Genomic DNA, 27,440 nt, shown 5'->3' with positions numbered 1-27,440 from the left:
TCCTTCCTCTATAAAATGAATAAAAATAAAATAAAAAATAAATAAAATAAAAGCCCCAAAAGGAGGGGGTCTATTTCCCCCCCCCAAAAAAAAAAAAACCTTAGTAAATTGGGGGAGGGGAATAAACATCCATAATCCCTCAACCACTGTTAGCATTTTAGTGTACTTCCCTCCAGTATTTTTTTTCTTTTAATATGCCTTGTCCTGTAGCCTAGTTTGTCCCCTCGGTATTATATCATGTTTTCCATACATCCATATCTATTTCCATAGGAAATAGAACCATACATAAATAAAACTATATATACTGTATGTGCAAGTGGTGACAAAAAAAATGCATTGCATTTCTCTTGTTTATGTTAACCATCAAGTTTTACACATTTCTATGCTCATTCCCAGAAATGGATCCTGAGCAGGAAAGAAAATTTTTGTGCCATGAAAGATAAAAAATATTCCTGTTTTGAACTGAACTGGGGACAGGAAAAGATGGCTCTCAGGTGAAAGCAGGCTCCCCCTACTGACTCCAAATGATTGGCCACTTTTAACCGCCCATTTTTGCTCTGACAAAGTTCATCACCATAAGGCCCTATAAAATTGGCTAAAATACCAGTCTCCTACCTTAAAGAAACTTAAATTTCCACATCTCAATTTCTTTTACCAGTCTTTATGAAAACACTGTCCAAGAACTTGTTTACTCAATCTCTGATTGAAGGTAAATGCAGAATTGAAGGAAGATTTTAAAGCCAACTCAATTTCCCTTGGCAACAGTTGAACCGTTAAAGAGTAGTGCACGTTTGAAAAGCTCACAGCTGTTGCTTAGAACATTTCACATTTTGTAGAGTGGGAATTTTGCTTGCAAATTATGGGTCTCTATAAAGACAATTCATTTCCAAACTGTTTCACTTTCTATAAAATGGCAGAGTAACTAAAATGAGCAGGCCTTTTTAAATCAAAACATCCTTGCCGATGTGAGAAACTGTTCTTGAAACTGTACCTCCTTAATAGTTTCTAAAGGAAGTCCATGTATCCAAGGAGTGTGTGTACTCCAGGAATAGTGCAAGGCAATCCATTTGGGATGTAGGAGAAGAAAATATGAGGACATCTATGTATGCTTAATTCATATTGGGGGGGAGGAGGGAAGCATTAAGCTCAACTAATATTTTATATACAGAATGAATATATAGCTCTGCACTCCATCTGTGGAATGGTTTCTTGGCCTAGTGGGAGTTACCCATTTCCAGAGGTTGGGTGTGGTGGTCCGATCAGTCAGTCTCTGCCAACTTGTAGTGACACTGAAGTTTACTAGGTCCAGTTAAGTGGATTTACTGATTATATTATCTACGTTTCATTAAACAAACTCATAGAAAACAGACAAGTGACTTTACCAGAGTCCCCTGCAAAGAAACCACAGGAAAACAAATGACAGAACTGACACTTCTAGTATCAGCTCTTAGACAGCCACATTTTGAAGTTAAAATAACAGCCTAGTAAATCCAACCAAATTTCACTTAAAAAGATAACTCATCAAGAAGATTATCTGAAATGTGGATGTATAAGCTTTATCATTAACAATGAACTTCACCCTAGGCATATATTGTATTTGAGGTATAAGCTAATGATGGTAGCATATGTATATACTTTATGAATAAATATACATACAGTATATTTGGTTAAGAACTCCTTAAGAATATACTTGGGGGAATGAATGATCAAAAACTGTGTAGATAATACAAAATGAAATACATTATAGCCATCTGGGAAGCCATTATCAAATGACAAAACACTGTCCATTGCTATCTGATGAAAGCACTCGCTTTCCAGATATCAAGGCTGAGCTTATCATTAATCTGCTGGCAGGCTAGCCATGTGATAAGACTAGAACACATAGACGATCAAATGGTGGCTGACTGGTGAAGTAAAGAAGGGCTATGATAAGCAGAAGCATCATCAAACCAATTGTTAAGTAGAGAAGGAAAAGACCTATGCTGGTAAGACATCATCAGAGATAGACTAGCCCAGTTTGTGTGGGGGAGGTGGAGCTTGGTTTGGGCTGAGAGGGAGAAACAGTGAAAAAACCTGAGGCAAGAGCTGCTCTTTCAGGTAAAACAACTAGCACAACAGCTAGTGTAGACCAGGGACTTCTGTAGGCCATGTTTATCTGTATAGGAAACACCCTCAGCAGTGACATTTCCTTGGGTCATAATTTAAATAGTGCAGTTAGCCTGGCTAGGGGGGCTCAAGTAGTGGAGCATTGACCTATGAACCAGGAGGTCACATTCGATTATGGTCAGGACACATGCCAGAGTTGCAGGCTCAATCCTGTGTGGCGCGTGCAGGAGGCAGCCAATCAATGATTCTCTCCCATCATTGATGTCTCTCTCTCTCCCTCTCCTGTCCTCTTCGAAATCTATTTAAAAAATAAAAATAAATAAATAGTGCAGTTACATTTTCAGATGTGCCTCAAGGGTTATAGGTTACTCATGGCTTTCCACATGATTAACGTGTATAATTATTGCCTGACATTTAAAATGTTTGGGTACTCTAGTTCCCTACTGAGCAGTCAGAGGCCCTAGATCAGTGGTTCTCAACCTTGGCTGCACATTAGAATCACCTGGGAATCTTTTTAAAATCCTGATTTCTGGGCCTCATCCTCCGGAAATTCTGTTTCTTTGTTATGGGGTGGGGCCACAACATTAGTAACAAAGAATTTCTGGAGGATGAGGCCCAGAAATCAGGATTTGAAAAGATTCCCAGGTGATTCTGAAGTATGGTACCTATTTGCTTTGTTTAACAATAGAAAAGTTATTTTGATTTTCTGAATTGTATACATCATCCCATTCAATTGAATGACTATCCCATTGATTGTGATCTTACTGGTTATCGAAGCACATTCTTCTGTACCTGGGAAACAGGACAGCACAATTATCCTAAATTGTTTTAGTGGCCACAGATAATGTGTTCCAGTTGACTCAGTGGTCCCAAGACCAGGACAGTGCAATTACTCTAAATTACCTCGATGGCAATAATGAGTTCCTGGCAACCCAGTGGTCTCAAGACCTGAGGGCTCTAGATAAGGTGTTTCTGTCAATTCAGTGACCCCAAGACCCAAAACTATAATTAAATGCTTAATTCTGCTTCTGTAAACTGCTTTTTTGCAAACCAGGTTCCTCATTCCAAACCTTAAGATGTAATCAATACCTTTGTGATCTTTGCCTATATAAGTCTGGTTTTGCCACCATCTTATCACTATGAGATTTGGGAATGACCCCTCATAGTCCCAGATTGCAATAAATGTGACTCTTTAATTCGACTTCTTGAGGCGTCCTTCTGTGATTCGCAGGGTACATTACAACAATTCTAATGTGCAGCCAAGGTTGAGAACCACTGCCCTAGATGTTATTGATGAATCAAGACAGGAAGAGGGGCCCTATGTCACTAAAGGGGAAGAAAAATTGAAAAACAAACAAATGGGCCCTAGCTGGTTTGGCTCAGTGGCTAGAGCGTCGGCCTGTGGACTCAAGGGTCCTGGGTTTGAATCCGGTCAAGGGCACATGCCTAGGTTGTGGGCTTGATCCCCAGAAGGGGGTATGCAGGAGGCAGCCAATCAGTGATTCTCTCTCATCATTGATGTTTTCTGTCTATCTCTCCTCCCTTCCTCTCTGAAATCCATTAAAAAAATGTTTTAAATAAAAATAAAATAAACAAACAGGAAGGAGAAAGCCAGCTTCAACTATACTTTATGTTATACAGGACAAAACACAAAATGCACCGCGGATAACATTGCTTGTAAAATTAAATGAACTAAAATTATAACTAGTTATAAGCATAATGATGAGAGCATAAGCTCTGAATTCAGATATATCCAACATGGAATCCCAGCTGTGCCAGTCAGGGACTGGGGCAAATTACTCCCCCCTCACAGCTTTGGTTCCTTGGGCTGTAAATAAGCAGACTAACACTTCTTAATTCATAGGATAGACTTCAATTAAATGAGCTTATGCATTTACTACAGTGCCTGACACACATTAACTGCTCAATAAATGCTAATTATTACCCTAATCATCCACTTTATTCATATTCTAATACTTTTTATCTATCTAGAAGTTTTTCTTTAAGAAGTATCCCCCCCCCTTTTTTTTAAATTCCGGCACACCCTCTGTGACAGGAAGTAAACAAGGAGCAAGGAGCCATGCCTTTCAATCCACTTCCACACTAAACTATAGAATTGTGTGGGACCATTAACTAGCAATAACAGGGACTAGCATTTTACAATATCCATATACTATTTTTTTCAATGTTTCTCTTTTAATTTTTTATTTATTTTTATTTTTTAAATCTTTATTGTTAAAAATATGACATATGTCCCCTTTTCCCCCCATTACCCCCTCTAGCCCGTCCCCGCCCCAGGCCTTCACCACCCTATTGTCTGTGTTCATATATGCATATATGCATACAAGGCCTTCGGTTGATTACCTCCCACCTACCCACCTTCCCCACTTTCCCTCCCAGATTTTGCATCCATATACTTATGAAAGTTAAAAATAGTCATTTGACTTAACAATGTTTTAGAGTTTTATCTTTTAAATATGTTTTTATTGATTTCAGAGAGAAGAAGGGAGTGGGAGGGAGAATGATGGAGAGAATCATTGATCAGCTGCCTCCTGCATGCCCCCTACTGGGGATTGAGCCCACAACCTGGGCATGTGCCCTGATTGGGAATCCAACCATGACCTCCTGGTTCATAGGTCAATGCTCAACCATTGAGCCACACCAGCCAGGCCAGAGTTTTATCTTACTTTCTACTTTATATTCCTTTGAGAGAGGCTCAAACTATTTTTTCTCTAAGCTTACCTCCTTGTAACTTCCATAATTTTGGTAGGAATAAGGTCCTGGATTCTAGTCCTATCCTGCCTTTAGTATTGACCGTTGACCTTGGTGTGATGGATACCTGCTTCGCACCCATTTGCCCTTTTTCTTTGAGAACCACACCCCTCACTTCATGTGATCTTGGTGGGACTATTAACCATGCTGCTTCCCTCTTCCGTCACCCAGAAAGATGGGGACATGACCCAAGCGGGTCAAATGGATATTCCCCAAGATTCACTCTGGGAATGCTGAAAGCAAGATGTGTCTCTTCCTTTGGATCATAAACCACAGAAATGTAAGCTACTTCCTATTTGCCTCCCTCTCCTCCATCCTGGAGGAAGCCACGATTGTGGAAGAAACTTGGGCAAAAGCTGAGGCTTTTTAAATTTTTATTTTAAGTATGTTTTTATTGATTTCAGAAAAAGGGAGAGGGAGAGAGAAACATCAATGATGAGAATCATCTATCCGCTGCCTCTTGTACACCCCCTACTGGGAATTGAGCCTGCAACCCGGGCATGTGCCCTGATGGGGAATCGAGCCTGTGACCTCTTGGTTCATAAATCTAGACTCAAGCACACCAACAGGGCAAAAGCTGAATTTTAACAATGCAGTTGGAGCTGCTGGATTCAGTTTATGTCCAAAGCTAGCTTTAGTTATAGGAGCCAGTAAATTCCCACCCAAGAGAATCCTGACTAATAACACACAGGCAAGTCACTTAATCTCTCTAAGCCTCAGTTTACTCTGAGCCCCTGAATCTGGGATTTCTTAAGGGTTGAACTAAATGAGATCTTTAAATGAAATCTAATCTCAAGCATGAAAGAAATCATTTAAAGTGCCCCTGCTGGAAATTCTATCCTAATGTGATTCATCAAGTCTAATTTACTTGTTTTTTTAAGACTCAAAGCAGCTATTCTTAAGAATTACACTTGAAGAGTTAAGTCCCCTTCGAACATACCTACATAATGAAAGACAGTGCAGTGACCTACCAAACATGAAAATAAATTTTATTCTTAGCAAACTGTAGCTTTTCAATAGCTTATTTTTACGGTGACTCTTAACAAGACCATATTTTAGAAAATGCAGCCTGTGGTTGAAGGTTGCATCTAGGTTCTTATCTGTCATAGAGAGAGAACATTGTTTTTAAGATATCAATAAAATTGGGTAAAAATCTATAAACATAGGGTAAGTCACTACTAACATGTTCTAAGAGGCAAGACAAGCAAAGGAGGGTGAAAATTTAAGACTGAGCACACGGTTATTAAAATAAACCAATAAAGACAATGTATACAATCTTGTATGGTACTGGCAATAATAATTGCAAACATGTACATAGCAATTTAGTTGCACTACTTAATTCGAACCTTGACTCTGTAGATACATATTATCTGCATTTTTTAAATAAGAAAAGTAAGGATCAGGGAAGTTGTCCAGTGTCACACAGCTAGTAACTAGTAGAACCATAATTTGAACCCAGTTCTTCTAAGGGCCTTCGTACCAAATTACCTGTTTGTAAATCATTGTTAGTTAATGATAAGTAGTAAGTGAATATAAGGCTACTATTTTCTCCATCTTACAGAAGGAAAAGACTAATAAGAAACAGACGTTAAGTGTCTTATACCATATCATAAAGAAAAGAAAGAAGAGGCCAAGTTTTTATTATCATCGTGAACTCTCCATTCATTGAACACTATTGAGCCAGGGCCAGTGGCAGCCATTTTGCATGCATGATCTTGTTTAATCTTCAAAATAACCCCATTAATGTCGGTACTTTTATCCCATTTTACAGATGCAGAAACTAAGATTCAGAAAGCTTTAGTTTCTTTTCCAAGGTCATACACCGAATAAATGGCAAAATTGGGCAGGAATTCAAACTAGAAGATAGGCACCAAAACTCTGTTATACTGCCTGTCCCCCCTGTAAATCCTCTGTGCTACCTGGTCTGTGTAAAATATATGGAAAACACAAATCCTTGCCAGTTCATTTCCTTTGATATCTAAGTCTCTTTCCAAAGTAACGAAGAGCCCCCATTCTGTCTTCAGTGAGAAACACATTTTGCTGGAGAGTTAGGTTACTGTGTAAATCCAAATCAACCTTCCTTTTTTCTTTTCTTTTCTTTTTTTTTTTTTTTTAGTTTTTCTTTAAATCAACCTTTTTCTTTTTTTAAGTACATTTTTATTGATTTCAGAGAGAAAGGGAAAGGGAGAGAGAGATGGAAACATCAATGATGAGAGAGATTCATTGATTGGCTGCCTCCTTCACGCTCCCTACTGGAGATCGAGCCCATAACCCAGGCATGTGCCCTTGACCGGAATCAAACCTGAGACCCTTGAGCCCACAGGCCGATGCTCTAGCCACTGAGCCAAACTGGCTAGGGCTCAACCTTCTTAATGAAGAGATGTTTGGAGACAGAATTTATGTTTAAAGAGCTTTGAGCCAAAACCGGTTTGGCTCAGTGGATAGAGCGTCGGCCTGCGGACTGAAAGGTCCCAGGTTCGATTCCGGTCAAGGGCGTGTGCCTGGGTTGCGGGCATGTCCCCAGTGGGAGATGTGCAGGAGGCAGCTGATCGATGTTTCTCTCTCATCGATGTTTCTAACTCTCTATTTCTCTCCCTTCCTCCCTGTAAAAAATCAATAAAATATATTTTAAAAAAAAAAAAAAGAGCTTTGAATACAAGGAGAACAGCAGTAGTCACCTCCAGTACTTGAAACATTCTGATTGATCTTTTTTTTTAAGTCAAGAAAATTTATATTCTCAGATTTGGAAAACCAGTTGTCAACTGGAACAAAGTATGAAAAAAATATTTTTGAAAAAGAAGCACTGAAGAGACTCATTCAAAGCATAAAATTTCAGCTGTCTTGATCCTTTAGTAGAAGAAAAACGTTATAATTAACTAAAAGTCACTAGCTTCATAGGCAAACTGTGGCAAGTACTCAACTTGATGAGAAATCATCACCCGATGAATGCTAACTAGACTTATTGTGGCAATCATTTCACTATACTGTATATACAAACATTGGATCATTATGCTGTACACCTGAAACTAATTTAATGTTATATAACAATTTATACCTTGATTAAAAATAAACTAATTTTTTAATTTAAAAAGGTAAATCATCACTATCATGATGGTCAGTGCATTTCTTTATTTTTTTAAATATATTTTATTGATTTTTCACAGAGAGGAAGAGAGAGGGATAGAGAGTTAGAAACATCAATGAGAGAGAAACATCCATCAGCTGCCTCTTGCACACCTCCTACTGGGGATGTGCCCACAACCAAGGTACATGCCCTTGGCTGGAATCGAACCTGGGACCTTTCAGTCCGCAGGCCGACGCTATATCCACTGAGCCAAACCGGTCAGGGCAGTCAGTGCATTTCAATAAACCTTCAAACACTTAATATAGGAGAACTTTCCTAAGCAATTTTTCATTATTTTGTTTAATCATTCCCTCATGTACTCATTCCAAACATTTAAGTACCTACTTTGTGCGAAGATCTGGAAACAGCCTAAGTGCCCATCAGCAGATGAATGGATTAGAAAACTGTGGTACATCTACACAATGGAATACTATACTGCTGTAAAAAAGAAGGAATTCTTACCATTTGCAACAGCATGGATGGAACTGGAGAGCATTATTTAAGCCAGTCAATGAAGGAAAAATACCACATGATCTCACTCATTTCTGGATAATAAAGGCCATTATAAACTGAGGAACAAAAATAGATACAGAGGCAGAGCAGCATCGAACAGACTGTCAAACTACAGCGGGAAGGCCAGGGAGGGTTGTGGGGCAGGAGGAGCGGTAAGAGATCAACAACAACAACAAAAAAAGTACCTACTTTGTGCTCTGGGTAAATGCTAATCTGTGTGAGACATAACTGCAATTACTCTAGTGTATTTGAAGGTGTTATGATCAAGGACTAATTATTATGGGAGCAAAACCCAGTGACCAGGAAGGTAAAATGGAAAAAAAAAGAAAGGGGAGAGGGAGAGAGAGAGAGAGAGAGAGAGAGAGAGAGAGAGAGAGAGAGAGATTTTAAGCTGAATCTTGTTACACTCAGCACTCTCATTCACTCATGGCTTGGCACCCTGTTTGCTTATCTGTTTGTTTAAGACATTATTACTATGGGCCAGGAACTATCCAAAGTAAGTCACATAGATTATTTTCATTGTACTTGTAAATGCTCAAACAGATTAAAGTCTCCCTTCCGTCCCTTTTCGACGTCCTTAGCAGAACCTTCAGAGTTGGAAATTAGGATACTCTCCCTCTGTGCTGAGGTATTGAGGTAATAGGCAGAATTTAGGGTTCTCTCTCTTGAGTCAGAGCAGCAGGAGCCTTACCAGGACTTTCCTGGAGCGGGTGTAAGTAAAGAGAGGAACTGGTGTTAGAATTCTGGGCAGGGATGCACTTAGACTCAGGGAGCAGGGACTAGCAGCAAGATGGGAAAGCCCTGGGGTATTTTTTGTCTCAGTCCTTCCTAATGATTGTGCTCCATTTTTTTCTCATGCTAACGAGGTGCTTTCTCTGAGGGTCGGGCTCCAGGGTCATGTGGCAGATCAAGCTCTCATGTTCCCAATGTTTCCACTGACAAGAGCAGCCAGAGGTGAGGCTTGAACCCCTGAAAAGGGGGCCCTGGTCCAGCTTGGATCAAGTACGCATGCCTCCTGCAATCAACTAACTGGTCAGGGATCAGAATCATATTGCACAAAATGAATGTTGGGGGCTTTCTGCTGTTTCCATATATGTTGGGGAAGAAAAGAAGAGAAAGAGCAGTTGCCCCAAAATACATGCAATGGTTCTCTACTTACATCTTTGATTATTTCCTCAAATTAAATTTATGATGATTGAATTAATAATCTAAGGATATGAACATTTTTGAAGTTCTTGATTAAATTCTGCCACATTGCTAACACTATGACTCCCTTTCTCATCTTGTCTATATTTACAGGCAAAAAATTTGAAATATATCTTTCATCTTTTTTATCACAAAGTGAGAATAGTTAAAATACTTCCATGTATTCAGTAGTCATTAGATTTCCTTTTTTCTGAGACTTGTCTATTGGTGTGCTTTGCCTAGTTTTCTATCATAGTTTTAGTGCTTTGTGATTGACTTATATCAAGTTCTTACATAAGTGACTTTACACAGAGTATACCATATTTTCTTTGGGGTTCCTGTCATCTCCAGGCATAAATTCTTAGAAAGTCTTTTTCTTAAAAATTCCTCCTCCTGGATGAACTTTTTATGGAATGGATAAAGATCCTTACAGGTTTATGCTATTCTGAATAAACCTCTCTGTACTCTTAAAAAAAACCACTACACTGTGGTACATCTACACAATGGAATACTACACTGCTGTAAAAAAGAAGGAATTCTTACCATTTGCAACAGCATGGATGGACCTGGAGAGCATTGGGCTAAGCAAAATAAGACAATCAGAGAAATTTAAATATCACATTATCTCACTCATTTGTGGAATATAACGAACAACATAAATTGATGGATAAAAAGCCCTGACTGGTTTGGCTCAGTGGATAGAGCGTCGGACTGTAGACTGGAAGGGACTGTAGACTGGAAGGTCCTGGGTTCGATTCCGGCCAAGGGCATGTGCCTTGGTTGTGGGCACATCCCCAGTGGGAGGTGTGCAGGAGGCAGCTGATCGATGTTTCTCTCCCATCGAGGTTTCTAACTCTCTAGCCCTCTCTCTTCCTCTCTGTGAAAAATCAGTAAAACATATTAAAAAAAAAAAAAAAGTAGAACCAGAGTCATAGAAGCATCCAACAGACTGTCCAACCTAAGAGGAAAGGCAGGGGAGGGTGAGGGTTGGGTAAGAGATCAACCAAAGGACTTGTATGCATGCATTTGAGCATAACCAATGGATATAGACAGTAGAGGGGTGAGGGCATGTGCTGGGGGGTGGGAGGGGCCGGGGAGAGGTCAATGGGGGAAAAGGAGACATATGTAATACAGTGTTGACCTGCTTACTTATAAAATATTTACTGAGTCTATTTATAATTGTTGCCACTCCTGACAAGACTAAATTATTCTACAAAGAGCATCTATTGTCATAATGTACTAAGCTTTTTACATGTGCTAACACCTTTCATCCTCAGAGTAACATCATGAGATAGGCACTGTTATTATTCCCATTTTACAGATGAAGAAATTGAAGCACGAAGAAATTAAGTCCAAGGGAAGAGTTAAACCTTGGCACACTGTTTTCAGAGTTCTAAAATAAAACAGTATGTTATTCTGCCCCCCCCCCCCCAAAAAAAAGGAAATTACTCTTCCTGGAAATCTTACAGACAAAAATACTCTTGCCCTGGCCAGCGTGGCTCAGTTGATTGGAGCGTCGTCCCATACATCAGAAAGTCCTTGTGGGTTCCATCCCCAGTCAGAGCACAGAGCACCTACGGGAGGCAACAGATCAATGCATCTCTCTCACATTGATGCCTCTCTCTCTCTCTCTCTCTCTCTCTCTCTCTCTCTCTCAAATCAATTAAAAATAAAATTTAAAAATAAAATAAAAATACTCCTAAGGTTCACCAGGGATATTCATTGCAAAATTTTAATAAGAAAAAATAGAAACAACCTAAATATGTATCAGTAGAGGGATAGTTAAGTAATTATGGCACATTCACACTATGGAATAATATGGAGCCATTATACATAAGGTAGACCTATAAGTACTCCTAGGAGACATATAGGTACTCATATAGCCAAGTATCTATGATACTAAGTGGGGGAAAAGCAAGAATTATAGAATTTAAGGTAAAATAGCACCCTATTTATATTAGAAAACATCTGATGTCTGGAATATACAGCTATCTAGAAAAGGTAAATGTCTTGAAAAGGTTTGAGAGAATATACTTGGAACTGTTAACTGAATACATTTGGGCATGGGTCGGAGGTAAGTGGTAAAGGTTAAATTACTACACACTTAGATAATGTTTTAACTTGCTATAAGGAATTTATATTGCCTTTAAATTTTATTTCACAAAACATTTTAGATTTACAAAGTGCCACAATGAATAAGATAACAAATACCCATGTACCTACCACACAGCTCAAAAATACCAACACAGCAGAAGCCTCTTGTGTAACCTTCTCCATCACATCCCTTCTTTCTCAGAAGTTATCACACCCCTGAATCTGGTGCTTTTTATTCCCATGATGTCATACTTTTATTCAATATGTACATATTCCTAAGCAGCATGTAGTACTTTTTTGATATTTTAGGATTGCATATAATTGGCATTATACTATATGTATTCTCTGTCACAATTTTCACTCAGCATGATGTGCTCTTAATTTAAACAGGATACAGACACTTTAGGTTATTTCCTTTCACTGCTACGTAACAGTCCATTTATAAACATTCTAAACAAAACAGAAACAGACTCATAGATACAGAGAACAGACTGAGGGTTGACACAGGGGAGGAGGGTTGGGGGGCTGGCTGAAAAGGTGAAGGGATGAAGAAGTATAGATCCACAGTTACAAAATGGCCATGGGGATGTAAAGCACAGCATGGAGATTACAGTCAATGATATTATAATAACTATGTATGCTGCCAGTTGGGTACTGGAAATATCAGGGGGAACAACACTTTGTCAAGTATCTGATTGTCTAACCACTATGCTGTACACCTGAAACTAATATAAAATAATATTGAATGTAAACTGTAATTGAAAAAAAATTTTAATTAAGAAAAAAATGTTCTGCAGCTCATTCATCCCCTTGTTTTGTGCTTTGGGGTTATTTCCAGCATGTAACTGATTTGAACAGCGGTGCTGTGAACATTCCTAGGCACATCCTGGGTACTATGGTTTCTCTAGTTCCTGTGTGAATCTAGGAGTGGAATCAGGTTGCAGGTTAGCACTTCTTCAACTTCACGAGATGCGGCAAACTGCTTTCCTAAATGATTGTACTAATTAACAATCCCACCACAGTATATAGGAGATTGTGTGTCTCTCAAAATTCCTTACCCATCCAGAAAGTAATCGTTTATCTTACCTTCTAATTTTTGTTTTCTTTTTCTCTTACACTGTACTTTTAATCGAGCTTGAATTAATTTTGGCATATGGTGTGAAATGGGAACCCAAATTGATGTTTTTAATAAGTAACTTATTTTCCCACCACCGTTTATTGATAAGGCAAGACCTCTTTAATTACACTTTTAAATCTTTATCTTATTGTCACCTGATGATTTGTCTGATTGAACTTCAGTATAATTTTGTAGAGCCCTCCTAAACAACCCATTGAGATTTTATTGGAATTGCATTAGGTCCATGAATTAGTTTGGTCTAAAAACCACATTTGACAGCTCATCCCTCTACTCTCAAACCAAAATGACTGAAGTCCTCACTGCATAAAATACCGTCAGCCTGCGATTGAAGTCCCCTTGTGTGTACTCCCTCACCTTTCACAATCATTTCAAGCAGGCAGTGTCCTCCTTGTCCTGAGAGCTTCCCTTATTCATTTTTTCCTAAAAACTGCTCATGAGGTTCCCTCCCAGCAGGAATGCTAACTAACCCTTCCTTCCATTCCCCTTACTTTATTTATTCAAATCCTTTCCTTCCTGTAAGGGCCGGCTGGGTCCTGGCTACTCCAGGGGTCCTATCCTAATCAGGATTCAGTCCAACAACTTGGACTGAATTGCTGTTCAATTTTCTCAATTGTCTGTATTTAATCTCTCCAATTCTGTGGTTGAGTTAACTAAAATTTAAAAATTGAGACAAGTGGAACTTGGCTGGAGAGAAGTCAATAAGAATAGTTGCTGGTAAGAGGATCAACAACCAAGTTAAGCATTCCACTTTTAACATCTATAACCTTGAAGTGGGGAAAATAGCAGGAAAAACGGAAAAGAGAAGCTGAATTTGGTGCCTCAACATGCCCCATGCCGGATGTGGACAGGTACAACAGTGTGTGAAGCCAGATAATAGAGAAACCCATCATCACCACATCGAACTGCCTTATATTTGCATCGTGCTTTGGCTCTGCCAACTTGCACTTACATCACCTACCTCATTTCATCCTTGCAAAATTCTTTGAAGTAGGTGACATGATCTCCATTTTACCAGTGAGGACACTGAGGCTTAGAGGTTAACTTGCAAGCCCAAGGTCACACAGCTAGAAATTGGCAGTGCCAAGTCTATATAACCCCAATCTTCAAATTGACTCTAATGCACTACTCATTCTATCACACCAGTAGTTGCTTCCATGTTAACAATGTTAACTTTTAGAATGTTTTTATTTTTATTTCTTTTTAAAAAATATATTTATTGATTTCAGAGAGGAAGGGAGAGGGAGAGAGAGATAGAAACATCAATGATAAGGATGGCATAGGTTAACGCCGGAGATTGCTGCCTCGAACAACCACTTCAAAAAACAACTAAAAGACGGAACAGACATCATCCAGAACCACAGGAAGGCTGGCTGAGTGGAAATTCTACAACTAGGAAAGAGAATATCATACCCAGACTCAGAGGAGGCGCAGTGCTGAAGTGAAATACTCAGGTGCGGAGTGCGAGCGTGGAGCGGGCTGGCGGCGGAGGGCGCGGTTGTTGTTTTCAATTGGGAGGGAGTTTCAGACTCTGAGCTCCAGATCCGGGCGAGTCTCTAGGGACCCAGACTCAAACGGGAGAAGCGGGACTGTCTGGCTTCGGTCAGAACTCGAAGGCAGCTTTCTCTCCGAGGTTTGCAGCAGTTGCTGGGACTCTGTGAGGCAGAGCCCCTAGGGACGGAACTGAGAGCAGCCATAACTGCTCGCTCCAGCCGCCCTGTAGATCCCCGGGGACCCCCCCCCCGCCCAAGCCTTGCGCAGAGCCATTTGCCGGATAGCCTCAGGCAAACGCTAGATTAGCACCGCCCTAGAGATCCAGCACAGAAGCTCTCCCACTGCAGACACAGCTGACTCTCATAGCCAGTTAGCCTGGAGGTCAAATCACCCCCAGTATTGCTGACAACAATCAAGGCTTAACTACAACAAGACTCCGCACAAAGACCACTAGGGAGTGCACCAAGAAAGCATAAAAAATGCGGAGACAAAGAAACAGGACAAAACTGTCAATGGAGGATATTGAGTTCAGAACCACACTTTTAAGGTCTCTTAAGAACTGTCTAGAAGCCGCCGATAAATGTAGTGAGATCCTCAAGAAATCTAATGAGACCCTCGATGTTATGATAAAGAACCAACTAAAAATTAAGCATACACGGACTGAAATAACGAATACTATACAGACTCCCAACAGCAGACCAGAGGAGAGCAAGAATCAAGGCAAAGATTTGAAATGCGAAGAAGCAAAAAACACCCAACCGGAAAAGCAAAATGAAAAAAGAATCCAAAAATACAAAGATAGTGTAAGGAGCCTCTGGGACAGCTTCAAGCGTACCAACATCAGAATTATAGGGGTGCCAGAAGATGAGAGAGAGCAAGATACTGAAAACCTATTTGAAGAAATAATGACAGAAAACTTCCCCCACCTGGTGAAATAGACTTACAGGTCCAGGAAGCGCAGAGAACCCCAAACAAAAGGAATCCAAAGAGGACCACACCAAGACACATCATAATTAAAATGCCAAGAGCAAAAGACAAAGAGAGAATCTTAAAAGCAGCAAGAGAAAGAAACTCAGTTACCTACAGGGGAATACCCATACGACTGTCAGCTGATTTCTCAACAGAAACTTTGCAGGCCAGAAGGGAGTGGCAAGAAATATTCAAACTGATGAATACCAAGAACCTACAACCAAGATTACTTTATCCAGCAAAGCTATCATTCAGAACTGAAGGTCAGATAAAGAGCTTCACAGATAAGGAAAAGCTAAAGGAGTTCATCACCACCAAACCAGTATTATATGAAATGCTGAAAGGTATCCTTTAAGAAGAGGAAGAAGAAGAAAAGGTAAAGATACAAATTATGAACAACAAATATGCATCTATCAACAAGTGAATCTAAGAATCAAGTGAATGAATAATCTGGTGATCATAATAGAATCAGGGACATAAAAAAAAAAAAGAAAGAAACATCAATGATAAGAGAGAATTATCAATTGACTGCCTCCTACACAGCTCATACTGGGGACTTAGCTCACAACCCTGGCATGTGCTCTGATCAGGAATTGAACCTTGACCTCCTAGTTCATAGGTCAACACCCAGCCGCTGAGCCATACCACCTGGGCTTTATTTTTCTTTCTAATTGCAACAACAACAACAACAAAAATTTTTTTTAAATCCCACAATACTAAATTTTCCCTCTTAAATTTAAAACTCTAAATGTACAGTTTAATAGTTAATTATTGTTTTGTAACAGATCTCTAAAATGTTTCATCTTGCAAAACGGAAACTCTTCAGCCCATTTCTCCCTCTCCCTGCCCCCAACCCCTGGCTACCACCATTTTAGTTTCTGTTGCATGATTTTGACTACTCTAGATAGTTCATATAAGTGGACTCATACAGTATTTGCTTTTTGAGACTGACATTTCATTCAGCATTATATCCTCAAGGTCCATCCATGTGGTGGCATATGACAGGATTTCTTTCTTTTTTAAGGCTGTATATATTGCACGTATACATCACATTTTCTTTATCCATTCATCTGTCCATGGGCATTTGGGCTGCTTCTACATCTTGACAACTGTGTAATGCTGCACTGAACATGGGTGTGCGAATATCTCTGTGAGACCCTGCTTTCAATTCTTTGGTATATATACCCAGAAGTGGGATTGCTGGATCATATGGTAATTTTATTATTTAGGTTTTTTTTAGGAATCATGTTAACTTTTGAACAAATATCCCCCTTCTCACGGACTCTACTGCAGTATGCTAAGAGGCAGCATATTGCCTTCCCTCTAATTAAATGAAGACAGCAATCATGCTCAGATACAACCATTAAAATGTTTAAACTTCTTAACATGCATTAATTACAATGTTGGCAACCGTAGACGCTTCCATTTCCTCCAGGTCTCAGTTAACAAGCTGTTCTTCACTTTTAACACCCCTCCCGCCCCACCCCCAATATCAGGGTCACTAGATCAGAAGCTTCAAGATGGAAGAACCTATCTGTTTTGTTCCATACAGAGCCTCCAGTCACTAGCACAGTGGCTGGCATGCAATAAGCACTCAGAAATGGAAAAATGAATGAGTGAGTGCATGAATAAAAGATCATGTTTCTGGATACAGTTTTTAAAAATTGAACTTTGGGTGTTGTCATTGATGAGAGGGAATAGTTTAGCACTTCTCCCAGCAAGCAGGAAGTAGAACACAGATGGCAAAGAGACATTCAATGACATAAATTTTGCCAGAACAATGATAGCATCCCTAGGATAAATTCAAACTAAAGCTCTGATTGTAACAGGATCATGAGGATTTGGGAGCTTGGAGAACCCTCAGAGTTACAATAAGGTCCTACCAGATTAATGGGACAGTGCTCTAGGGAGGAAAAGCTAAGAGAGAGTGTGGGACTGCATTTCCCTTCTCTGCCAGACGCTATGGGCCCTGGGTAGAAGACACTGGAGGCAAAAGCAGTCACACCAAGTGAAGATTCTCTGCTGGCCAGCTTGCTGACTGATGCCCTCTAAATGGGGACAGGAATGTGGAAGTAAAGAGAGCATTAAACACACTGAATGTAATCATTAATTCATAGAGAAAGCAAGCTCTCCTGCTACAGGCTGCTGTCCATACATCTTTGGACTTGATATATAATCTTTTGAAAGGAACTGGAGGAAATGGGATTACACTGTATCAATAAAAATTAAATTTAGACTTAACAAAACTTGCATGAATATTTAAAGAACATGGGGCCTAGAACAAATTGTTCGGTGGAAAGTATGCTCTGCACATATCTGAAGAAGGGATGAATTGTAAACTCTCTCCCACTCAAAGAGATGGAATTCAAGAGAAAAGGATCTTCTAATAGGCCAGCTCCTTAGTGATATGGTCAAATCTTTTCCCATTCCTTAGTCAAGAATTTCAATCCACACTAGCAGACTAATATAGTAAACAGGGGACCTTTAATAGTCTGCCCTATGGAGGAGTCAGTATGGTTTAATGGAAAATCTGCTACACTTTGGTCAAAAGATTTGAGTTCTGTTATTAAAATTGCTTTGACCACTTTAGCCTTTTAGAGAATTATCCATTCCCATTGTCTACATTGACAACGGAATGATACATTTTGACCATGTTAACTCCCAACATAAAATTCTTCATGGGCACCCAATACCTATAAGGCAAATTTTGAACACCTCTGTCTAGCACGTGCCTTCATTTTCTGGCTTCTGCTTACTGAACCAGCCTTCACTTATATCGTTTGCCCTTCATTTCATGTCAAGCAACACAACCATCTGTAGCTCCCTCGATATTCATGCTTCCTCTCCTTGAACACCTTTCTTTCTACATTCACTTGGCCAACTTCTACTCAACATTCCTGTCTCAACTTGAATGCCACTACTCTGACTTTCCTCCTGGTGCTCCTATATGTTCACTGATTGACCCTGTCTTTACCTTCACTGTGACTGTTGTATTGTAATTAGTAATACAACTAGTAATTAGTAATTTGCATGCCTACCTTCCCACTAGACTCTTCCCCCACCACACCTTTTTCTTTTCTGACCATAAGTTATATATTTTTATCATGTAAATTCAAAATGTAGAATATAAAATGGCCCTTCAAAATCCACTTCCAAACACAACTCTTGTGAGTATAAGAGCAGGAACCATAAGTTCTCCCTTTGAATTGTTTGGATTTTCAGAACGTAGCAGTGTCTGGCACATATGAGTGTTGAATAGGTGAATCTATAAAATAAAGATGGCATAATTGGCTGTACCAGACAATTGTGTGTTGTGGTGATGAAAACATGAGGGATAGGGAACGCGAAAGTTCTCTGAACACCGGAAAGCAGGATGTAAGTACAAATCTGTGTGACTAACGCCCCTGGACTTCAATTCATCTGACTCCTACCACCTGGCAAATTTGGTTCCGATGATGATGATGATGATATGATGATGGCGGCTAACACTTTTTGAGCACTTTTCACGTCCCAAGCACTAAGCTAAGTGCTTCACTTGTATGAACTCATTTAATTCTTATAACAATCTAAACGGTAAGGGCTATTCATTTATCGATTTTTTTTCAGATGAGAAAGCCAAGGCACAGACAGGTTATGTAACTTGTCCCCCAAAACCACAGAGGTAATAAGGACTAATGCAGGGCACTCTGGAATCTGAGTACATACTCCTAACCACATCACATCACTGTCTCCTACATATAGCCTGAGGATGCGCCCAGATCATCACAGGAACCAGGTACTTCCCACTCTCACATTGCTTCTTAATCCAGTCTTAGAGTCAGAAGTAACTTTACTTCTGTAATCCTCTGCTCCCTCACATGTAAAATGAGGATAGAAATGGTTCTCATCTCACAAAGTTGTTTGTGAGAATCACCCCTAACACTGCCTCTGGTAGCAGTGCGAGATAGGGGGTCAAACCTAGAGCACAGATGTGGCAGTACCAGAAGCAAAAGGACCACACTCTGTAAAGAACAAGTAATCCTTATCCAAGAGGAGTTAAGCATCTCTTAATGAGTACATTTGTATGGCCAATGGATGCCGAGAACCTACCAAAGACTCCGTGACCAAGTAATTAGTTCAGGCCCCGTGAAGAGAATGAGTATTCATAAAATCGACACTCACTCCTTACTTATTCTGTTTTTTGTTGGCCATTATGAATGGTGGCAATGATGGTTATATATACCCAATAGGACAGTCAGAAATGGAAACAAAACTCTACATGTAACAGCAGAGGTGTGCGAGTCAATTACAATGAAGCAAAAAGAAAACCACACTGGCAGGTGCTCACAGATGGTGCTTGGATTTGGAACAGCCTTCAAACTTTGTAGAAAACCCAATCCAACTTCAAAAGGAGTTTCCAGGCAGCATGTTGCAGCTCTGTCCAGCTAAGTGACCGTAAAATCACGCCAGGCTCGGGCCTCTGTGGGACTCCTAGCCACTAAGGGTCTCCAGGGAAAGAGTACTTGGTTAAGTCTATAAAGATTTCATTTAACGCCTGGGCCAAGCTACATTATTTGCAAAGCCCCTAAGAAAATATAGCACCTTTATCTGTCCTAGAGAACAGAAATGAAAGCACAGACAGCAACTTTAAACATACAGACTAGTTTCATCAACAAGGCTACTGGAATCAAAAGCAACCAACCAAAAAAAACCCCAAAAAACCAAACAAGACTCAAGCTAAATTAATGCAGTGTTGTCCCTACGCTAGGGACTAAAGACAGAAGGTAGAAGCTGGCAAACCCGTTGTTAACTAGAACCGAAAACTAATCAGCAAGATTTTCCCAGGCAATCTTACCAACACTCTGCATGCCAGAGAGAATAAGCCTGAACGTACACAAGAGCAGGATGAGTCACCAGCAGGGCCTTGAGCTGGCACCGAGGAACATTTCCCCAGAATAGCGATATTAATAACTTCAGTTATTACCTAGTGGGATTGAGTCTAGAAAACAGGCTCAGGGAAAGTGTTCTCAGAATTAAAACAAAGAAAAAGAAAAATCAAGGCCTAATAGATGAGATGAGCCATCTGCAGAGGTAACTCACCCTATGAAATATTTTGTGAAAGTGTACGCAGAGAAACTTAGGGAGACCTGGCTCCAATGCTCATAACTAAAATTAACCGTGTATTTATGCCTCTGTGCCTTTGCACATGCTCCTTCTGCCATTGCATCTTCTGTCGCTCTTTTCTCCCTTTTCTCCAGTCCATCAGGTAAAAATCTTACTTTCAAAATACAGGCATCATCTTTTCTCAACCTGTGCCTGAAAACGGAATGAATCATTTCCTCATTCCTCCTACTTTTGTACTCTGTGCAGGTTATCTCTGCATCATCTACTCCAGTGCCCAGCCCAATAGATATTTATCTCAGCTCGTCAACTGAGTGGCGCAGGAGAAGAGGCTTGGTCTCTTGTAGGAGTGGTGTATCAGAAACTGTGGGTGGGGGAGTGGTGGTTTGCATGATTGGCATATTGAATATTATGACAGAGAATCTACGTGAACCTTGAGATTTTTATGTTTATTAAGGGAGAACTCCAATTTTTTTTAAAATATATTTTTTATTGATTGCAGAGAGGAAGGGAGAGGGAGGGAGGGAGGGGAGAGACATACATTAATGATGAGAGAGAATCATTGACTGGCTGCCTGCTGTACTCGAGCCCGCAACCTGGGTACGTGCCTTGACTGGGAATTGAACTGTGACCCCCTGGTTCATAGGTTGATGCTCAACCACTGAGTCATACCAGCTGGGCTGGTTTGTTGTTGTTTTAAAGAGAAAGAATGGTTTAGTAAGGAGACAGATGTGTAAACAAAAATGTGCAAATTGTTACAAAAGTATATACAAGATTAACGAGTAGTATAAAGCAACAGTAGGATTAATTCTCCAGGTGGGGATCAGAAAAGCTTCACAGAGGAAATGATTGGTTGATCTGGGTCTTATGGACAAAGAAGTTCACCAAACAAACTGCCAAGGCAGAGGAACAACCTTACCAAAGCATGGACATTATATAACATTATAAATATTACTCTGAGCTTACTCTACTCTCAGATACCGTTCTAAGAGTTTTTACATGCATTAGCCCATCTAATATTGTCAACAATATTTAAAAGTATGCAGAGAAACCAAGATGGCGGCATAGGTAAACACTGGAAATTGCTGCCTTGCACAACCACTTCAAAAATACAACTAAAAGACAAAATGGACATCGTCCAGAACCACAGGAAGGCTGGCTGAGTGGAAATTCTACAACTAGAAGGAAAGAGAAAAAAAAGCACACTGAGACTCAGAGGAGGCGCGGAAATAAATAATCTGATGAACAGAATAAACTGGTGAATATAATAGAATCAGGGGCATAGAAAGGGAGTGGACTGGCTATTCTTGGGGGGGAAAGGGTTTGGGGGGTGCGGGAAGAGACTGGACAAAACTCGTGCACCTATGGATGAGGACAGTGGGCGGGGGGGGGGGGGGTAAGGGCAGAAGGTGGGGTGGGAACTGGGTGGAGGGGAGCTATGGGGGGAAAAAAGAGTAACTGTAATAATCTGAACAATAAAGATTTAATTAAAAATAAAAGTGTATGCAATGTCACCAGTTAGGTACCACTGTTTGCAAGAGACTTAAAGTAACAGTGGCTTAAACAGAGTAATTTTTTTCTTTCTCTACAAAACCTCAAGGTCCCAGACTCCTTTTAGCCAACTACTCTAGAAGCTAGTTGTGGCCTTCATCCTCATGGTTCAGGATGTTGGCTACATCTCATTACCCCAACATAATCTTCTAACAATAAACAATTGTAAAATACTCTGGGAAATACAGTCTTTATTCTGGGCATCATTTCCCCACCTAAAATTTGGGGGTTCTATAACTATGAAAAAGGAGAACGGGATAATTTCTTTAGGCTGATGAATTAGGCATAGAGTGAAAGAATTGAGGAGTAATGGGCTATAAAATGGTATGATTTTAATTCTGACTACATGATCAAAAAAGCTAATGGGAAGGAAAATGCATAAAACCCAGGTAGCACTAAAGTGCAGAAGACATAAAGTATAAGTAATCTCAAAGCTAGATAAGTGAGAGTTGGATGCAAATCTGAGAGATGGATTTACTAATGGGCCAGTAATTTAATAGTAAATTGATTCATTTTGACATTGCTGATTGCAGTGGCAGAAGATTACATAAAATTAGCCAAAAGGACAACAAAAATCATCGGACACATTTTTCAGTTTCTCCTTTTAATTTTTATCATTGTCTACCTTCCCTCTAAACAATATTCCAATAAAGGTAGAATAGTTTGCATCTAATGCACACTGATTAAAGTAAAATAATGCAAGTTAATTATTACCTCACAAATATCTTATTTATTTGATTCAATGTTAAAATGAAAAATATATCTTTTAATTTTTTCCATATTTACATTTTTTTAAAAATATTTTTATTGATTTCAGAGAGGAAGGGAGAGAGAAAAAGAAAGGAAGAAAGAGAGAAAGGAAGAAAGAAAGATCAATGATAACAGAAAATCATTGATCGGCTGCCTCCTACATGCTCCCCACTGGGGATGGAGCCTGAAACCTGGGACCCGGGCATGTGCCCTGATCATGACCTCCTGGTTCATAGGTCAATGCTCAACCACTGAGTCACACCGGCTGGGCAAAATGAGATATATTTTGAAGTAACATATACACGTTACTGAAATCAAGTAGTACCTGTAGAACAACTATTCATCAACCCAACCTACTTTTTGTACCCTGCTCTGAACCCATGTGCTTCAGGGGAGCGTATGATATCTTCAGCCCCACAGGCAGTGAATCATGATTGGGCCAGTTGGTAGTGATCGAATTTTTCTTGCTCATGACTATTTTACACAGAGGCACAAGCAAAGAAAAAGTCCCTTTTCCATTGGACTTTGGTGAATGTGAATATGATCACTGGCTGATTGCAGTTATCTTGTGAACTTGAAGCTGACAAGATAAAGATTGGCAGAGCAGAAAACTGGCAAGAATTTGCATTCTTGTTAACAATCAAACCCTAGAAACGCTTCTGAACTTCTGTGAGGTAATATGTTCCTCATTTGGTTAATTTGAATTGAGCTGTTATTTGCAACCAAAGTATCCTGATCCTCTACCACAAGGTTGTATTCTACCAAAAGGTCAAAGAACAATAAAAACAGCAGCCCCCCATCCTCCTCCTCTTCCGCCTTTCTATCTTCTGGGAGAGGGGTAGTGAGGGGTGAGGAGGACCACTTTTAATTCTTAGCTGTTTTTCCAGGTGATTTACTTAGATGCTTTTAAATAACATGCTTATATTGCTATGTTCTTGATTTATCCATAGAAAGAATGCTCACTTTATACTATGGAAGATGAAAATTACGCATTTGCACAACCTTTCCTTTCCCTGCTTGCAATACAGTTTTACAACTTTTGATAAAATACATACTGTGCTTACATTTCTTATACAATTCTTTACCCCTTGGAGTTAAAATTATTCCCCACCCCCCTTCCTTTGCATGTTTCTATTATTAGTTCTCAAATTCTCCAAGTTATACTATCCTATCAAAATGATTTTTTCTTATTGAAATTTTTGTCATGTCTTCTCTTTCTCTCCTCCCTCTCATCCTCTCTTCCTCTTTTATTTCTAAACTCACTTCCATTCCCTTCTTCCCCCATACCAGGCAACAACTCTATGGTGATTAATATGTATAATTGCACATTCTTACAAAATGAATTTTTGTATATTTTAAATTTATATAAATGGCTTTCCCCACACATGCATTCTGTTTCTCACTGTTTTCATTGGGCACTGTTTTTTCATGATCAAGCCATATGGTTAAAATGGACCTCTGTGGCCCTAACTGGTTTGGCTCAGTGGATAGAGCGCCGGCCTGCGGACTGAAGGGTCCCCGGTTCGATTCCGGTCAAGGGCATGTACCTTGGTTGCACGTATATCTCCAGTGAGGGGTGTGCAGGAAGCAGCTGATTGATGTTTCTCTCTCATTGATGTTTCTTACTCTCTATCCCTCTCCCTTCCCCTCTGTAAAAAAACCAATAAAATATATATATTTTAAAAAGGTTGACCTCTGTGGTTTGTAAGTAACTACTGCAGAATACTGAATTGTGTACATCCACCACATATTTACCTAACCTATCTCCCATGCATGGATATCCAGGTTATCTCCAACTCCATAACATTATAATGCTCAATAATGCCCTGCACATGCCTGGGGTTGCAGGCTTGATCCCAGTGTGTGTGGGGCGTGCAGGAGGCAACCAATCAATGCTTCTCTCACATCACTGATGTTTCTATATCTTTCGCACTCTCCCTTCTTCTCTGAAATCAGTAATATTTTTTTTTAAAAAAGCTGTATAAAAAGTTTGAAGTTTTGTATGGCTGCAATTATTTAACTTCACACTTGAGGACACTTTGACCAGTCACAGAATTATAGATTGGAAAAGCAAATACCTCCCAAAACCCAATCTCCAGTTCAGCCAATGAGTTTGATAAGCAATGGATACTCTGATAAAAATTTAGTCCAAATAAATTCAGTTCCTGAATTTGAGAGTAAGTAGGAAATGTTCACTTAGCAAGGGATGTTTCAAAATCCTATCTAATAAAAGAGAAACATGGTAATTATTGTATGACTGCTACCCTTCCCATTGGCTAATCAGGGCGATATGCAAATTAACTGCCAGCCAAGATGGCGGCCGGCAACCAGGCAGCTTAAACTGAACATGAAGCTTGCTTGCTTCAGTGACGGAGGAAACCAACGTTCCCAGCCTGCCTTGCCGGCCTCTGAGCCTGCAGTTTCAAACATTGTTACAAATATAGAAGCGAAACAAAACCCCAGAAACCAGCTTTCAGCGAGCTGGGATCTCAGTGCTGGAGTTGATACAGAGTTTCGATTATAGAACCTAAACAAACCAGATACCTGCTTTCAGCAGTGGAGGCCTCAGAGCTGGAGCCAGGCTAAAGCTGGCCCAGAATTTTAAAAAAAAGAAAAGAAAAAAAGGAGCAGTTGGGAGCTTCAATCCCAGCCTGAAAACAGCCCTCAGCTCCTCACCCAGACTGGTCAGGCACCCCAGTGGGGACCCCCACCCTGAAGGGTGTGTGACCAGCTGCAAACAGCCATCATCCCCTCATCCAGGCTGGCCAGGCACCCCAGTGGGAACCCCCACCCTGATCCAGGACACCCTTCAGGGCAAACCAGCCTGCCCCCACCCATGCACCAGGCCTCTATTCTATATAGTAAAAGGGTAATATGCCTCCCAGCACCGAGATCAGCGTGACAGGGGGCAGCGCCCAAACCCCCTGATCGCCCTGCGGCTCTGTGTGTGACAGGGGGCGTGGCCACAACCTCCCTATTCATCCTGCTCTGTTCATGACAGGGGAAGGCGCTCCAACCCCCTGATCGGCCCTGCTCTGTGCCTGATAGGGGGGAGCTCCCCAACCCCCTGATTGCCCTGCGGCTCTGTGTGTGACAGGGTGTGGCGCCCCAACCTCCCCCCCCCCACCACGGGCCCTGCTCTGTGAAGGGGTAGAGCCATAACCTCCCCATCGGCCCTGCCCTGAGTGTGAGAGTGGCGGCGCCCCAACCCCCTGATCGGCCCTGCTCTGTGCGTGACAGGGGGCAGTGCCCCAACCCCCTGATTGGCCCTGCTCTGTGCGTGACAGGGGGTGGCACCTCAACCTCCCCATTGACCCTGCCTTGAGTATGACAGGGGGCGGTGCCCCAACCCCCCAATCGGCCCTACCCTGAGCGTGACTGAGGGTGGCATCGCAACCTCCCGATCCGCCCTGCTCTGTGCATGACAGGGGGCGGTGCCCCAACTCCCCAATCAGCCCTGCTCTGAGCCCGACCAGGGGCTGCACCTAGGGATTGGGCCTGCCCTCTGCCACCCGGGAGCAGGCCTAAGCCAGCAGGTCATTATCTCCCGAGGGGTCCCAGACTGCGAGAGGGCACAGGCCGGGCTGAGGGACTCCCCTTCCTCCCGAGTGCACAAATTTTTGTGCACCGGGCCTCTAGTCTATAATAAAAGTGTAATATGCTAATTAGACTGGATGTCCTTCCAGACGAAGCTGGGGCTGCGAGGGAAGCCTGGGTCCCGGGTGCCAGAGAGAAGCCGGTGCGGGCAGTCGGAGGAAGGAAGGTCTACTCTTGCATGATTTTCGTGCATCAGGCCTCTAGTTTATTATAATCTACTTGCTCATGAGTTTGCAGAGGGTAATAAGTTCAGGTAGCAGGAATTTGTCCTCAGAACTTTAAAGGCCTTGATCCATCATTGTCATCCTGATTTGCTAATAAGGTGTCTAACATTATTCTTGTTCCTAGGTGATTGTTTTTCCCCACTCTTTGGAAACTTTCAAGGTTTTCTCTTTATTTTTACAGTTCTGAAACTTCATAGTGCTATGCCTTGGTGTGGGTTTTTTCATTCATTACACTTGACACTCTGTTGGGCCTTTCAATCTGAAGAGTGAGGTTCTGGAATAGCCTCTGGTATTACTTCATTTTAATAATCCCTTCCCCTTTTAAAGCTTTTTGTTTTGATTTTGGGCATGTGCCCTGACCAGGAATCAGGGACCTCCTGGTTCATAGGTCGACGCTCAACCACTGAGCCAGGCAACATTTGTATTTCTCATGACAATATTTCTAATGCAAAAATTAAAATATTCTAAAAACACTGTTGCAAATAATTTAATCTATAAAGATATTTTTATTTTTAATTAAGCATAGTAAGAGATAGCAAACCTTTATAGAAATTAACTTTATAATGAAGATTCTTTCATCAGCAGCAAACAAAAATTCAGGTTTAAAATTATGAATGAAACACTATGGAAGAAAATTTTATCACAAAAATATTAGGGTATTTTGAAATAAAAAGCCATTCTGCTGTCATACTTTTATTTTTGTAGATTCGCTTTGAGTCTCAAAACGAATTTTACAAAATAATTTCCTTTTCATCAGTGAAATACCTGTCACTGTTTAACCTACAATATTTAAGTACAGATGAAAATATTTACTAAGCATTTTCAT

The 27,440-nt window shown here is 40.6% G+C and overlaps 1 long non-coding RNA gene across 1 annotated transcript in view; it reads left to right on the top strand.

The window, feature by feature from the left end:
- Positions 1–7,302: 7,302 nt before the first annotated feature.
- Positions 7,303–27,440, top strand: part of LOC132233397 (uncharacterized) — a 62,316-nt gene continuing 42,178 nt past the window's right edge. The window contains exon 1 of the long non-coding RNA XR_009452613.1: positions 7,303–7,383. This is a non-coding gene — a long non-coding RNA (uncharacterized LOC132233397). The remainder of the gene's footprint in view (positions 7,384–27,440) is intronic.

Source organism: Myotis daubentonii, chromosome 1 (assembly GCF_963259705.1).
Source record: "Myotis daubentonii chromosome 1, mMyoDau2.1, whole genome shotgun sequence".
Taxonomy (NCBI): Eukaryota; Metazoa; Chordata; class Mammalia; order Chiroptera; family Vespertilionidae; genus Myotis; species Myotis daubentonii.
This window is presented reverse-complemented; position numbering and strand designations above follow the sequence as displayed.